The sequence below is a fragment of the Dendrobates tinctorius genome, unplaced genomic scaffold (genome assembly GCF_039654945.1).
Source record: "Dendrobates tinctorius isolate UK_male_01 unplaced genomic scaffold, ASM3965494v1 ptg000245l, whole genome shotgun sequence".
Classification (NCBI taxonomy): domain Eukaryota; kingdom Metazoa; phylum Chordata; class Amphibia; order Anura; family Dendrobatidae; genus Dendrobates; species Dendrobates tinctorius.
Genome location: NW_027361912.1, coordinates 9,574,272 through 9,587,254, shown reverse-complemented (window position 1 = coordinate 9,587,254; position 12,983 = coordinate 9,574,272). Strand labels below are relative to the sequence as shown.

Below are 12,983 nucleotides of genomic sequence, written 5' to 3'. Positions count from 1 at the left end.
TCTGCCTGTAATTGCCAAAAATTATGTCTTTCCTGGGCCCTTAGAATGTGGAAGCCCAGGATGCCTGGAAGCAGCTTGGGAGGGCTAGTGGTGATTTGGAACTCACCATGGATCAAACAAGCTCTGCCTTCAGGTCCTTCAACTTTGCGCAGTGGCAATATCGTTGCCCATGAGTATTAACCGAGGTGTGATTATTGCTAATTGAAAACCTTTCCCAATACCCCGGCATGATGACTTGAAATACAGTCAGCTTTGGCAATTTTTGTTGGTCTCTCAAGAGACTTAATCCATGGTATGCAAATCAAAGTCTTAGCTCCTCCCAGTGTGGAAGAGAAGCCTTGTTTCCCACAGCAATGTGTTGATGTTTGTTGCCTGGAGCAGAAGAAGAGAGTGAGGCGATCTGCCTGTAATTGCCAAAAATTACATCTTAACTGAGCCCTTAGAATGTTGAAGCCCAGGATGCCTGCAAGCAGCATGGGAGGGCTAGTGGGGATTTGGAACACACCATAGCTTAAATAAGCTCTGCCTTGGAAGCAGGAAGGCATTGGGCACAACAGTTCTCTCAACTCATAGTCCATGAGATTTAAACGAGGCATGATTATTGCTAATTGTAAACTTTTCTCAATACCCCGCCATGACGACTTGAAAGACAGTCAACTTTGGCAATTTTTGCTGGTCTGTCAGGAGACTTAATCCATTGTATGCAAATGACAGTCTTAGCTTCTCCCTGTGGGGAAGAGAAGCCTTGCTTCTGACAGCAATGTGTTGATGTTTGTTGCCTGGAGCAGAAGAAGAAAGTGAGGCGATCTGCCTGTAATTGCTAAAAATTATGTCTTTCCTGAGCCCTTAGCATGTGGAAGCCCAGGATGCCTGGAAACAGCTTGGGAGGTCTAGTGGTGATTTGGAACTCACCATGGATTAAACAAGCTCTGCCTTGTTAGCGAGAAGGCCTTGGTCACCTCAGGTCCTTCAACTTTGCGCAGTGGCAATATCGTAGCCCATGAGGATTAACCGAGGCGTGATTAGTGCTAATTGAAAACTTTTCCAAATAGCCGGCCATGATGACTTGAAATACAGTCAGCTTTGGCAATTTTAGTTGGTCTTTAAGGAGACTTAATCCATGGTATGCAAATGACAGTCTTAGCTCCTCCCAGTGTGGAAGAGAAGGCTTGCTTCTGACAGTAATGGGTTGATGTTCTTTTCCTGGAGCAGAAGAAGAGAGTGAGGCGATCTGCCTGTAATTGCCAAAAATTACGTCTTAACTGAGCCCTTAGAATGTGGAAGCCCAGGATGCCTGCAAGCAGCGTGGAGGGCTAGTGGGGATTTGGAACACACCATAGCTTAAACAAGCTCTGCCTTGGAAGCGGGAAGGCCTTGGTCACCTCAGGTCCTTCAACTTTGCACAGTGACAATATCGTAGCCCATGAGGATTAAACGAGGCGTGATTATTGCTAATTGAAAACTTTTCCCAATACCCCGCCATGATGACTTGAAATACAGTCAGCTTTGGCAATTTTTGTTGGTCGCTCAGGAGAATTAATCCATTGTATGCAAATGGCAGAGTCTTAGCTCCTTCTATTGTGGAAGAAAATTCTTGCTTTCCAGAGCAATGGATTGATGTTTGTTTCCTGGAGCAGAAGGGGAGAGTGAGGCGATCTGCCTGTAATTGCCAAAAATTACATCTTAACTGAGCCCTTAGAATGTGGAAGCCCAGGATGCCTGAAAGCAGCGTGGGAGGGCTAGTGGGGATTTGGAACTCACCATAGCTTAAATAAGCTCTGCCTTGGAAGTGGGGAAGGCCTTGGTCATAACAATTCTTTCAACTTTGCACAGTGGCAATATCGTCGCCCATGAGGGTTAACCGAGGCGTGATTATTGGTAATTGAAAACTTTTCCCAATACCCCGCCATAATGACTTGAAATACAGGCAGCTTTGGCAATTTTTGTTGGTTTTTCAGGAGACTTAATCCATGATATGCAAATGGCAGTCTAAGGCTGGTTTCACATTAGCGCTTTTTAAGCGCACGCACGGCTGGGGGTAGCTCCGCCCCCGAGCCGGCTCTCTGCCCGGCGTGCCCGCCCCTTGCTTGTAGCGCCGCCTCCTAGCGCACAGCGGCGCCTGCGATCGGCGCACCCTATCTTTAGCATAGGGTGCGCAGGCCGTGCGCTAGTTGCGCTTTGACCTGCGCTGCGCACTTTTGACGGTGCGCCGAGCGCGCCAAAATCAAACTTTTTGGATTTCGGCGTGCTCGGCGCACTGTCAAAAATGCGCAGCGCAGGTCAAAGCGCAACTAGCGCACGGCCTGCGCATGATCTGTGCACCCTATGCTAAAGATAGGGTGCGCCGATCGCAGGCGCCGCTGTGCGCTAGGAGGCGGCGGTACAAGCAAGGGGCGGGCACGCCGGGCAGAGAGCCGGCTTGGGGGCGGAGCTACCCCCGGCCGTGCGTGCGCTTAAAAAGCGCTAATGTGAAACCAGCCTTAGCTCTCCCCAGTGTGGAAGAGAAGCCTTGTTTCTGACAGCAATGGGTTGATGTTTGCTTCCTGGAGCAGAAGAAGAGAGTGAGGCGATCTGCCTGTAATTGCCAAAAATTACGTCTTAACTGAGCCCTTAGAATGTGGAAGCCCAGGATGCCTGTAAGCAGCATGGGAGGTCTAGTGGGGATTTGGAACTCATCATAGCTTAAACAAGTTCTGCCTTGGAAGCCGGAAGGCCTTGGTCACAACAGTTCTTTCAATTATGCGCAGTGGCAATATCGTAGCCCATGAGGATTAACCGAGGCGTGATTATTGCTAATTGAAAACTTTTCCCAATACCCTGCCATGATGACTTGAACTACATTCAGCTTTGGCAATTTTTGTTGGTCTCTCAGGAGACTTAATCCATGGTATGCAAATGACAGTCTTAGCTCCTCCCAGCGTGGAAGAGAAGCCTTGCTTCCCACAGCAATGGATTGATGTTTGTTGCCTGTAGGCGAAGGAGAAAGTGAGTCGATCTGCCTGTAATTGCAAAAAATTGTCTTTCCTGAGTCCTTAGCATGTGGAAGCCCAGGATGCCTGGAAGCAGCTTGGGAGGTCTAGTGGTGATTTGGAACTCACCATGGATTAAACAAGCTCTGCCTTGGAAGCGGGAAGTCCTTGGTCACCTCAGGTCCTTCAACTTTGCGCAGTGGCAATATCATAGCCCATGAGGATTAACCGAGGCGTGATTATTGCTAATTGAAAACTTTTCCCAATACCCCAGCATGATGACTTGAAATACAGTCAGCTTTGACAATTTTTGTTGGTCTCTCAGAAAACTTAATCCATTGTATGCAAATGACAGAGTCTTAGCTCCTCCCAGTGTGGAAGAGAAGCCTTGCTTCTGACAGCAACGGGTTGATGTTTGTTTCCTGGAGCAGAAGAAGAGAATGAGGCGATCTGCCTGTAATTGCCAAAAATTATGTCTTAACTGAGCCCTTAGAATGTGGAAGCCCAGGATGCCTGGAAGCAGCGTGGGAGGGCTAGTGGGGATTTGGAACTCCCCAAACAGCAATGGATTGATGTTTGTTGCCTGGAGCAGAAGGAGACAGTGAGGTGATCTGCCTGTAATTGCAAAAAATTACGTCTTTCCTGAGCCTTTAGAACATGGAAGCCCAGGATGCCTGGAAGCAGCTTGTGAGGTCTAGTGGTGATTTGGAACTCACCATGGCTTAAACAAGCTCTGCCTTGGAAGCGGGAAGGCATTGATCACCTCAGTTCCTTCAACTTTGCGCAGTGGCAATTTCGTAACCCATGAGGTTTAACCGGGGCGTGATTATTGCTAATTGAAATATTTTCCTAATACCCTGCCATGATAACTTGAAATACAGTCAGCTTTGGCAATTTTTGCTGGTCTCTCAGGAGACTTAATCCATGGTATGCAAATGACAGTCTTAGCTCTTCCCAGTGTGGAAGAAAAGCCTTGCTTCTCACAGCAATGGGTTGATGTTTGTTTCCTGGAGCAGAATGAGAGAGTGAGGCAATCTGCCTGTAATTGCCAAAAATTATGTGTTTCCTGAGCCCTTAGAATGTGGAAGCCAAGGATGCCTGGTAGCAGCGTGGGAGGGCTAGTTTTGATTTGGAACTCACCATGGCTTAAACAAGCTCTGCCTTGGATGCGGGAAGGCCTTGGTCACCTCAGTTCCTTCAACTTTGCGCAGTGGCAATATCGTAGTTCATGAGGTTTAACCGAGGCGTGATTATTGTTAACCCCTTCCTGACATCAGACATACTATCCCATCTTTGGGACCCGGGCCCCTATGCCCATGGACGGGATAGTACGTCTACCGCGATCAGCGGTGCCCACGCTGATCGCGGCCAGGTGTCAGCTGATTATCACAGCTGACACCCGGCACAATGTGTCAGGGGCGGTCACGTACCGCCCCAGACACATTACCCCCTTGCACACCGCGATCAAACATGATCGCGGTGTACCAGGAGTTAAAGGGAAGCATCGGCAGGGAGGGGGCTCCCTCCGTGCTTCCCTGAGCCCCCCACGGCAGCGCAATGTGCAGCGCTGCTGCCGGGGGCTCCTTTCCTGCAGGCCCCCGAATCCAAGATGGCGACGGGGGCCTGCAGGAAGCTGGCTTCCTCAGTGCCTGCAAAGCGCAGGCATGAGAAAGCCTTGTGCACTGCCTGTGACAGATCGCTGATCTGTCACAGTGATCTGTGATGTGACAGATCAGCGATCTGTCACAGAACAGTGATGTCCCACCTGGGACTATTTAATAAAGTTAAAAAAAATTAAAAAAAAGTGTTAAAATAATTTTAAAAAAATCGCCAAATAAATTAGAAAAAAAAAAAAAATATTCCCCCAAATAAATCCATTTTTTGAAAATAAAAAAAAAACAAACAATAAAAGTACACATATTAGGTATCGCCATGTCCGTAACGACCCGCCCTATAAAACTGTCCCATTAGTTAACCCCTTTAGCGAACCCCTTAAAAATAAAAATAAAAAACGAAGCAAAAAATAATGATTTATTATCATACTGCCAAACAAAAAGTGTAATAACACGCGATCAAAAAGACGCATATAAAAATCCATGGTACCGCTGAAAACGTCATCTTGTCCCGCAAAAAATGAGCCACAACACAGCATCATCAGTGAAAAAATAAAAAAGTTATAGCTCGCAGAATAAAGCGATGCAAAAATAATTATTTTTTATAAAAAATAGTTTTCATTGCATAAAACCGACAAAACATAAAAAGACGACCTAAATGAGGTATCGCTGTAACCGTACTGATCTGAAGAATAAAACCGCTTTATCAATTTTACCGCACGCGGAACGGTGTAAGCGCACCGCCCCCAAAAGAAATTCATTAAACGCTGGTTTTTGTTCATTCTGCATCCCAAAAATCGGAATAAAAAGCGATCAAAAATGTCACGTGCCCGGAAATGGTACCAATAAAAACATCAACTCGTCCCGCAAAAAATAAGACCTCACATGACTCGATGGGTCAAAATACGGAAAAATTATAGCTCTCAATATGTGGTGATGCAAGAACTATTTTTTCAATAGCGTCTTTTAGCGTGCGACAGCCGCCAAACATAAAAACCACCATAAATAGTAAATTAAACCCCCCGTTATCACCCCCTTAGTTAGGGAAAAATAATAAAATTAAAAAAATGTATTTATTTCCATTTTTCCATTACGGTTAGGGTTAGGGCTAGGGTTAGGGCTAGGGTTAGGGCTAGGGCTGAGATTAGGGTTAGGGGTGTGTTGGGGTTTGGGTTGGAGTTAGAATTGGGGGTTTCCCCTGTTTGGGCACATCAGGGGCTCTCCAAATGCAACATGGTGTCAGATTTCAATTCCAGCCAATTCTGAGTTGAAAAAGTCAAATGGTGCTCCTTCCCTTCCAAGCTCTGACATGCGCCCAAACAGTGTTTTACCCCCACATGTAGGGTATCAGCCTACTCAGGACAAATTGCAAAACAATTTTTGGGACCCAATTTCTCCTGTTACCCTTAGGAAAATAAAAAAATTGGGGGCAAAAATATCATTTTTGAGGAAAAAAATGAATTTTTTATTTTCACGTCCGAGCGTTATAAACTTCTGTGAAGCACTTGGGGGTTCAAAGTGCTCACCACACTTCTAGATAAGTTCCGTGGGGGGTCTAGTGTCCAAAATGGGGTCACTTGTGGGAAGTTTCAATAGTTTAGGTACATCAGGGGCTCTCCAAACGCACATGACACCCGCAGACCATTACATCAAAGTCTGCATTCCAAAACGTCACTGCTTCCCTTCCGAGCCCCGACGTGTGTCCATACAGTAGTTTTCTCCCACATATGGGGTGTCAGCGTACTCTTGACAAATTGGACAACAAATTTTGGGGACCAATTTCTCCTGTTACCCTTGGTAAATAAAAAAATTGGGGACTAATTGATCATGTTTGTGGAAAAAATAAGATTTTTTTATTTTCATGCCCGGGCATTATAAACTTCTGTGAAGCCCTTGGGGGTTCAAAGTGCTCACCACACATCTAGATAAGTTCCTTAGGTTGTCTCGTTTCCAAAATGGGGTCATTTGTGGGGGGTTTCCACTGTTTAGGTACATTAGGGGCTCTCCAAAGGCAACATGACACCCGCAGAACATTCCCTCAAAGTCTGCATTCCAAAACGTCACTACTTCCCTTCCGAGCCCCGACGTGTGTCTATACAGTAGTTTTCTCCAACATATGGGGCGTCAGCGTACTCAGAACAAATTGGACAACAACTTTTGGGGTTCAATTTCTCCTGTTACCCTTGGGAAAATAAAAAAATTGGGGACTAATTGATCATGTTTGTGGAAAAAATACGATTTTTTTATTTTCATGCCCGGGCATTATAAACTTCTATGAAGCCCTTTGGGGTTCAAATTGCTCACCTCACATCTAGATAAGTTCCTTAAGGGGTCTAGTTTTCAAAGTGGGGTCATTTGTGGGGGGTTTCCACTGTTTAGGTACATTAGGGGCTCTCCAAAGGCAACATGACACCCGCAGACCATTCCATCAAAGTCTGCATTCCAAAACGTCACTACTTCCCTTCTGAGCCCTGACGTGTGTCCATACAGTAGTTTTCTCCCACATATGGGGTGTCAGCGTACTCAGGACAAATTGGACAACAACTTTTGGGGTTCAATTTCTCCTGTTACCTTTGGGAAAATAAAAAATTGGGGACTAATTGATCATGTGTGTGGAAAAAATACGATTTTTTTATTTTCATGCCCGGGCATAATAAACTTCTGTGAAGCCCTTGGGGGTTCAAAGTGCTCACCTTACATCTAGATAAGTTCCCTAGGGGGTCTAGTTTTCAAAATGGGGTCATTTGTGGGTGGTTTACACTGTTTAGGTACATTAGGGGCTCTCCAAAGGCAACATAACACCCGCAGACCATTCCATCAAAGTCTGCATTCCAAAACGTCACTACTTCCCTTCCGAGCTCCAACGTAGATAAGTTCCTTGGGGGGTCTAGTTTCCAAAATGGTGTCATTTGTGGGGGTTTCCACTGTTTTGGTACATCAGGGGTTTTCCAATCGCGACGTGGTGTCCGATCTCAATTCCAGCCAAAAACGTCAAATGGCGCTGCTTCCCTTCCGAGCTCTGCCATGCGCCCAAATAGTGGTTTACCCCCACATGTGGGGTATCAGCGTACTCAGGACAAATTGCACAATAACTTTTAGGGTCCTGTTACCCTTGGAAAAATAAGAATTGAGGGTGAAACGATCATTTTTGTGGAAAAAATATGATTTTTTAATTGTACGGCTTTATGTTATAAACTTCTGTGAAGCCCTTGGGGGTTCAAAGTTCTCACCACACATCTAAATAAGTTCCTTAGGGGGTCTAGTTTCCAAAATGGTGTCATTTGTGTGGGGTTTCCACTGTTTTGGTACATCAGGGGTTTTCCAATCGCGACATGATGTCCGATCTCAATTCCAGCCAAAAACGTCAAATGGCGCTGCTTCCCTTCCGAGCTCTGCCATGCGCCCAAATAGTGGTTTACCCCCACATGTAAGGTATCAGCATACTCAGGACAAATTGCACAATAACTTTTAGGGTCCTGTTACCCTTGGGAAAATAAAAATTGGGGTGAAAAGATCATTTTTGTGGAAAAAATATGATTTTTTAATTGTACCGCTGTACGTTATAAACTTCTGTAAAGCCCTTGTGGGTTCAAAGTTCTCACCACATATCTAGATAAGTTCCTTGGGGGGTCTAGTTTCCAAAATGGGGTCACTTGTAGGGGGTTTCCACTGTTTAGGTACATCAGGGACTCTCCAAACGTGACATGGCGTCCGATCTGAATTCCAGACAATTTTGCATTGAAAAAGTCAAACGGCGCTCCTTCCATTCTGAGCTCTGCCATGCGCCGAAACAGTCGTTCCCCCCCACATATCAGGTATCAGCGTACTCAGGACAAATTGCACAATAACTTTTGCAGTCCAATTTCTCCTGTTACCCTTGGTAAAATAAAAAAAATTGAACCTGAAGTATTTTTTTTTTTTTTTTAAATTTAGATGTTCATTGTTTTTTAAATATTCAAAAAAATTCCTGTGACGCACCTAAAGGGTTAATAAACTTCTTGAATGTGGTTTTGAGCACCTTAAGGGGTGCAGTTTTTAGAATGGTGTCACTTTTGGGTATTTTCTATCATATAGACCCCTCAAAGTGGCTTCAAATGTGATGTGGTCCGTAAAAATAAAATGGTGTTGCAAAAATGAGAAATCGCTGGTCAATTTTTAACCCTTATAACTTCCTAACAAAAAAAATTTGGTTACAAAATTGTGCTGATGTAAACATGTGGGAAATGTTAGTTATCAAGTTTTTTGGTTGCCATATCTCTGTGATTTAAGGGCATAAAAATTCAAAGTTGGAAAATTGCGAAATTTTCAAAATTTTTGCCAAATTTCCGTTTTTCTCACAAATAAACGCAAGTTATTTGAATGAAATTTGACCACTAACATGAAGTACGATATGTCACGAGAAAACAATGTCAGAATCACTGGGATCCATGGAAGCTTTCCAGAGTTATGACCTCATAAAGGTACAGTGGTCAGAATTGTAAAAATTGGCCCGGTCATGAGCGTGCAAACCACCCTTGGGGGTGAAGGGGTTAATTGAAAATTTTTCCCAATACTCCGCCATGATGACTTGAAATACAGTCAGCTTTGGCAATTTTTGTTCGTCTCTCAGGAGACTCAATCCATGGTATGCAAATGACAGAGCCTTAGCTCCTCCCAGTGTGGAAGAGAAGGCTTGCTTCCTCCAGCAATGGATTGATGTTTGTTACCTGGAGCAGAAGAAGAGAGTGAGGCGATCTGCCTGTAATTGCCAAAAATTATGTCTTTCCTGAGCCCTTAGAATGTGGAAGCCCAGGATGCCTGGAAGCAGCGTGGGAGGGCTAGTGGTGATTTGGAACTCACCATGGCTTAACCCCTTCCCCTCCAAGGGTGGTTTGCACATTCATGACCGGACCAATTTTTACAATTCTGACCACTGTCCCTTTATGAGGTCATAACTCTGGAATGTTTCCATGGATCCTGGTGATTCTGACAATGTTTTCTCATAACATATTATACTTCAGTGGTAAAATTTCATTCAAATAACTTGCGTTTATTTGTGAAAAAAATGGAAATTTGGCGAAAATGTTGAAAATTTCGCAATTTTCCAACTTTGAATTTTTATGCCCTTAAATCACAGAGATACAGCACAAAAAAAACTTGATAAGTAACATTTCCCACATGTTTACTTTACATCAGCACAATTTTGGAACCAAATTTTTTTTTTGTTAGGAAGTTATAAGGGTTAAAAATTGACCAGCGATTTCTAATTTTTGCAACACCATTTTGTTTTTACGGACCACATCACATTTGAAGCCACTTTGAGGGGTCTATATGATAGAAAATACCCAAAAGTGACACCATTCTAAAAACTGCACCCCTTATGGTGCTCAAAACCACATTCAAGAAGTATATTAACCCTTTAGGTGCGTCACAGGAATTTTTTGAATATTTAAAAGAAAAATGATCTAACTTTTTTTCACAAAAAAAATACTTCAGGTTCAATTTTTTTTATTTTACCAAGGGTAAAAGGAGAAGTTGGACTGGAAAAGTTATTGTGCAATTTGTCCTGAGTACGATGATACCTGATATGTGGGGGGAACCACTGTTTCAGCGCATGGCAGAGCTAAGAAGGGAAGGAGCGCCATTTGACTTTTTCAATGCAAAATTGGCTGGAATTCAGATCGGACGCCATGTCACATTCGGAGAGCCCCTGATGGACCTAAATTGTTAGGCGTCGGATTTCCGGCGCTGCACAGCGGGAATCCCGAGCCTTGCCTCCGACGGTCTCCCATTCCTCCCCAGCCGCAGAGGAGCTTGCTCATCAAACTCATCGGTCCCGGTGCTCTGTCCAGACCAGCTCCGTGGGTTTGCTTGCTGTTGCCACCCCTGGTTCAGCTTTGGCAATGCATGCTGCTCAGCAGCAAGATCCTCCAGGGACTAAGTCCTCATATCGGGCCACTGAGCATGCCTGTGGAGTGATCTCCCATTGGAGATCAAAGGTCATGTGCTCAGGTCCTGCTCGTGTTCGGATTGGCCCATCCGAGAAGCAAGGAGGATCACGGACACCTGCGGCTATAAAAGGTTCGCATGGCCGCTTGGCCATGCGCTAAGATAGACTCAAATAGTTTCGTGTGTATGATGATGGATGCATGTATCTGGTGTCTGACTCATTATGAAACCCCTACCCTTTGATACGTCTGTTGTTAGGGTTTAGGGACTGAGTCAGCGCCTGCTAGTGGCTAGCCTGTAGGCCACAGTGCATACCGGCCGTCTGCACACTTGCACACGCCATTTATTTGATCCCTGTTGGTATCGCAGTCGCGGTGCCGGGCGCTAGCGGTCTAGAGGGACTTCAGTCCTGCTGTCTAAGGGCTGAGTTCTGTGACGTTACGCTAGCGCTTACCCTGCCGAGCTCTGTGAGCGAAAACAGGCTACGGCATCAATTATTTGCGGTAATGCGGCTCTAAGTCATAAGAGTTCGCCTCGGTACACCTTGGGTGAGGTTAACCCCGTGTGTGCCGTTATTTCACCGCCATATCGCGTCCACCATTACCGAGCAGCAGTTAACACCTCTGCACGGTGGACCTCGGGCTGCGAACGCACCTAAACACCATCTTATTATTTGGTGTGTTCCGCCAGCCCTTAACATTATCTTAGCGTCAGGGTCTGGACGATAATGGCGGATGAACAACGACTGCATAGGTACATCCAGCAGCTGGAGGGTAGGTTGGCAGCGCTAGAGCGTTCCACCTCAGCTGCGGATGTTACCTCGGTCGCCGTTCAGGCAGCTACAGAGGCTGTCGCTCGTGTCTCCACGGCCAGTCCTGCCCCGACCTTGTCCCGCCTCCCGCTGCCCGAGAAGTTCTCAGGGGATAGTGCTTCGTGTAGGGGTTTCGTGAGTCAGTGCTCCATTCACCTAGAGCTGCTAGCTACACGATTTCCCTCTGAGCGGGCCAAGGTGGGATTTATCATCTCCCTCCTGTCGGGCAGGGCCTTGGAATGGGCCACTCCACTGTGGGAGCGTGGGGATCCCCTGGTACAGAGTGCCACCCACTTCTTGGTCGCTCTGAAACAGGTGTTCCTGGGACCTCAGGTCACACGATACGGCACTCCAGTTGCTGGCGCTAACCCAGGGTTCGTCTTTGGTCAGCCAGTATGCCATCCTATTCAGAACTCTGGCCTCTGAGCTGGAGTGGCCAGATAAGGTGCTCATACCCATATTCTGGAGAGGCCTGGCTGATCATGTCAAGGACGACCTGGCCACCAGGGAGGTGCCCATCACCCTAGAGGAGCTCATTACAGTCTCCACCCGGATTGACGTTCGCTTCACTGAGCGAGGGTTGGAGCGCTCCAGGTCCCGCCAACGCTATAAGTTGGCTCCAAATTTTGCCAGACCGCTGGAACCCCTCGGCCCACCGCCTGAGCCTCCAGAGGCCATGGAGGTGTCCCGCACAGGGTCCAGGGCCCGGTCCGTGCGGGTACCCCCAGTCTGCTTCCGTTGTCGGCAGACTGGGCACCACGCTAACCAGTGCCCACAGCGGCCGGGAAACGCCCCCGTCTAGTGGTTATCGGAGGGGGCCTACTAGACACAGCTAATTTCTCCTCCAAGCTCCTGTTTAAAGGGGCGTTAGAGTTTGAGTCTTCCACTCTCATCTTCCCTGGTGGTCTAGTGGTTAGGATTCGGCGCTCTCACCGCCGCGGCCCGGGTTCTATTCCCGGTCAGGGAATATGGATTTTTTTTTATTTTTTACTAGTTTCAAATGTATTTTTTTGAGGTGAATTATGGTATAAAATGGGAAAAGTGCCATCTGCTGCTACAGTCGGGGTTCCTTACAAATGAAAACATGGCGCTTGACGCACAAAGATACGATAAGTCTCTGTCAACGCCCGATTCATCGTTTTTTGGTGAGTTTTTTAGTGTTTTACGGCTTTTCCGTCTTCGCCTTTTTTAATTCTCTTTTATATGTGTTCGTCTTTCATATTCGGACGGGGTTTGAGGTTTCCAGATGGTTTCCCATTTTGCTGTAAATGTTCCTCAGCCTTCTGCCTCCCTTACTGATTTGACGCTGTTTTTTGTGGCATAATAATATTGCGAAATGTGAATTTTTTTACCTTAAACAAAAAAAGGTTGAAGGCAATAATAAAGAGCATTTTTTGGACTTTTTGCAAAATTCATGAAGCCCGAGCGCCATTTTGAAAAATTTGGAGGAAAGAAAAACCCCAGGCTATAAATGCAAGACAAGAAAAGTGGCTTAAAGGGGTTGTCCAGGCTCGGGGTTCACTGCAGTCGCTCTATGTGACCTGGGAGTTGTCACAAGTGTCAGGATTAGGGCCGGGAGCCAGGAATCGAGTGACGCACGTCTAGTCGTCATGTGACTGGAAGTATCCACATCACACACCTGCTGTCACATGCGGCCCCGGC

The 12,983-nt window shown here is 46.1% G+C and overlaps 8 non-coding genes and 2 pseudogenes across 8 annotated transcripts; all 10 read left to right on the top strand.

Annotated features, from left to right (window-relative positions):
* Positions 1-140: 140 nt before the first annotated feature.
* Positions 141-281, top strand: LOC141062567 (U4 spliceosomal RNA). The gene has a single exon (XR_012224322.1). It is a non-coding gene; the product is annotated as a U4 spliceosomal RNA (small nuclear RNA).
* Positions 282-566: 285 nt separating this feature from the next.
* LOC141062774 (U4 spliceosomal RNA) lies at positions 567-688 on the top strand (annotated as a pseudogene).
* A 283-nt stretch (positions 689-971) lies between these two features.
* On the top strand, positions 972-1,112 carry LOC141062357 (U4 spliceosomal RNA). Its single transcript, XR_012224132.1, has one exon. It is a non-coding gene; the product is annotated as a U4 spliceosomal RNA (small nuclear RNA).
* A 282-nt stretch (positions 1,113-1,394) lies between these two features.
* LOC141062571 (U4 spliceosomal RNA) lies at positions 1,395-1,535 on the top strand. The gene has a single exon (XR_012224326.1). It is a non-coding gene; the product is annotated as a U4 spliceosomal RNA (small nuclear RNA).
* A 286-nt stretch (positions 1,536-1,821) lies between these two features.
* On the top strand, positions 1,822-1,962 carry LOC141062615 (U4 spliceosomal RNA). Its single transcript, XR_012224366.1, has one exon. It is a non-coding gene; the product is annotated as a U4 spliceosomal RNA (small nuclear RNA).
* A 773-nt stretch (positions 1,963-2,735) lies between these two features.
* LOC141062253 (U4 spliceosomal RNA) lies at positions 2,736-2,876 on the top strand. The gene has a single exon (XR_012224038.1). It is a non-coding gene; the product is annotated as a U4 spliceosomal RNA (small nuclear RNA).
* Positions 2,877-3,157: 281 nt separating this feature from the next.
* LOC141062466 (U4 spliceosomal RNA) lies at positions 3,158-3,297 on the top strand. The gene has a single exon (XR_012224230.1). It is a non-coding gene; the product is annotated as a U4 spliceosomal RNA (small nuclear RNA).
* Positions 3,298-3,744: 447 nt separating this feature from the next.
* On the top strand, positions 3,745-3,885 carry LOC141062648 (U4 spliceosomal RNA). Its single transcript, XR_012224395.1, has one exon. It is a non-coding gene; the product is annotated as a U4 spliceosomal RNA (small nuclear RNA).
* Positions 3,886-4,168: 283 nt separating this feature from the next.
* Positions 4,169-4,229, top strand: LOC141062786 (U4 spliceosomal RNA; annotated as a pseudogene).
* A 7,987-nt stretch (positions 4,230-12,216) lies between these two features.
* Positions 12,217-12,288, top strand: TRNAE-CUC (transfer RNA glutamic acid (anticodon CUC)). Its single transcript has one exon. It is a non-coding gene; the product is annotated as a tRNA-Glu (tRNA).
* Positions 12,289-12,983: the final 695 nt, after the last annotated feature.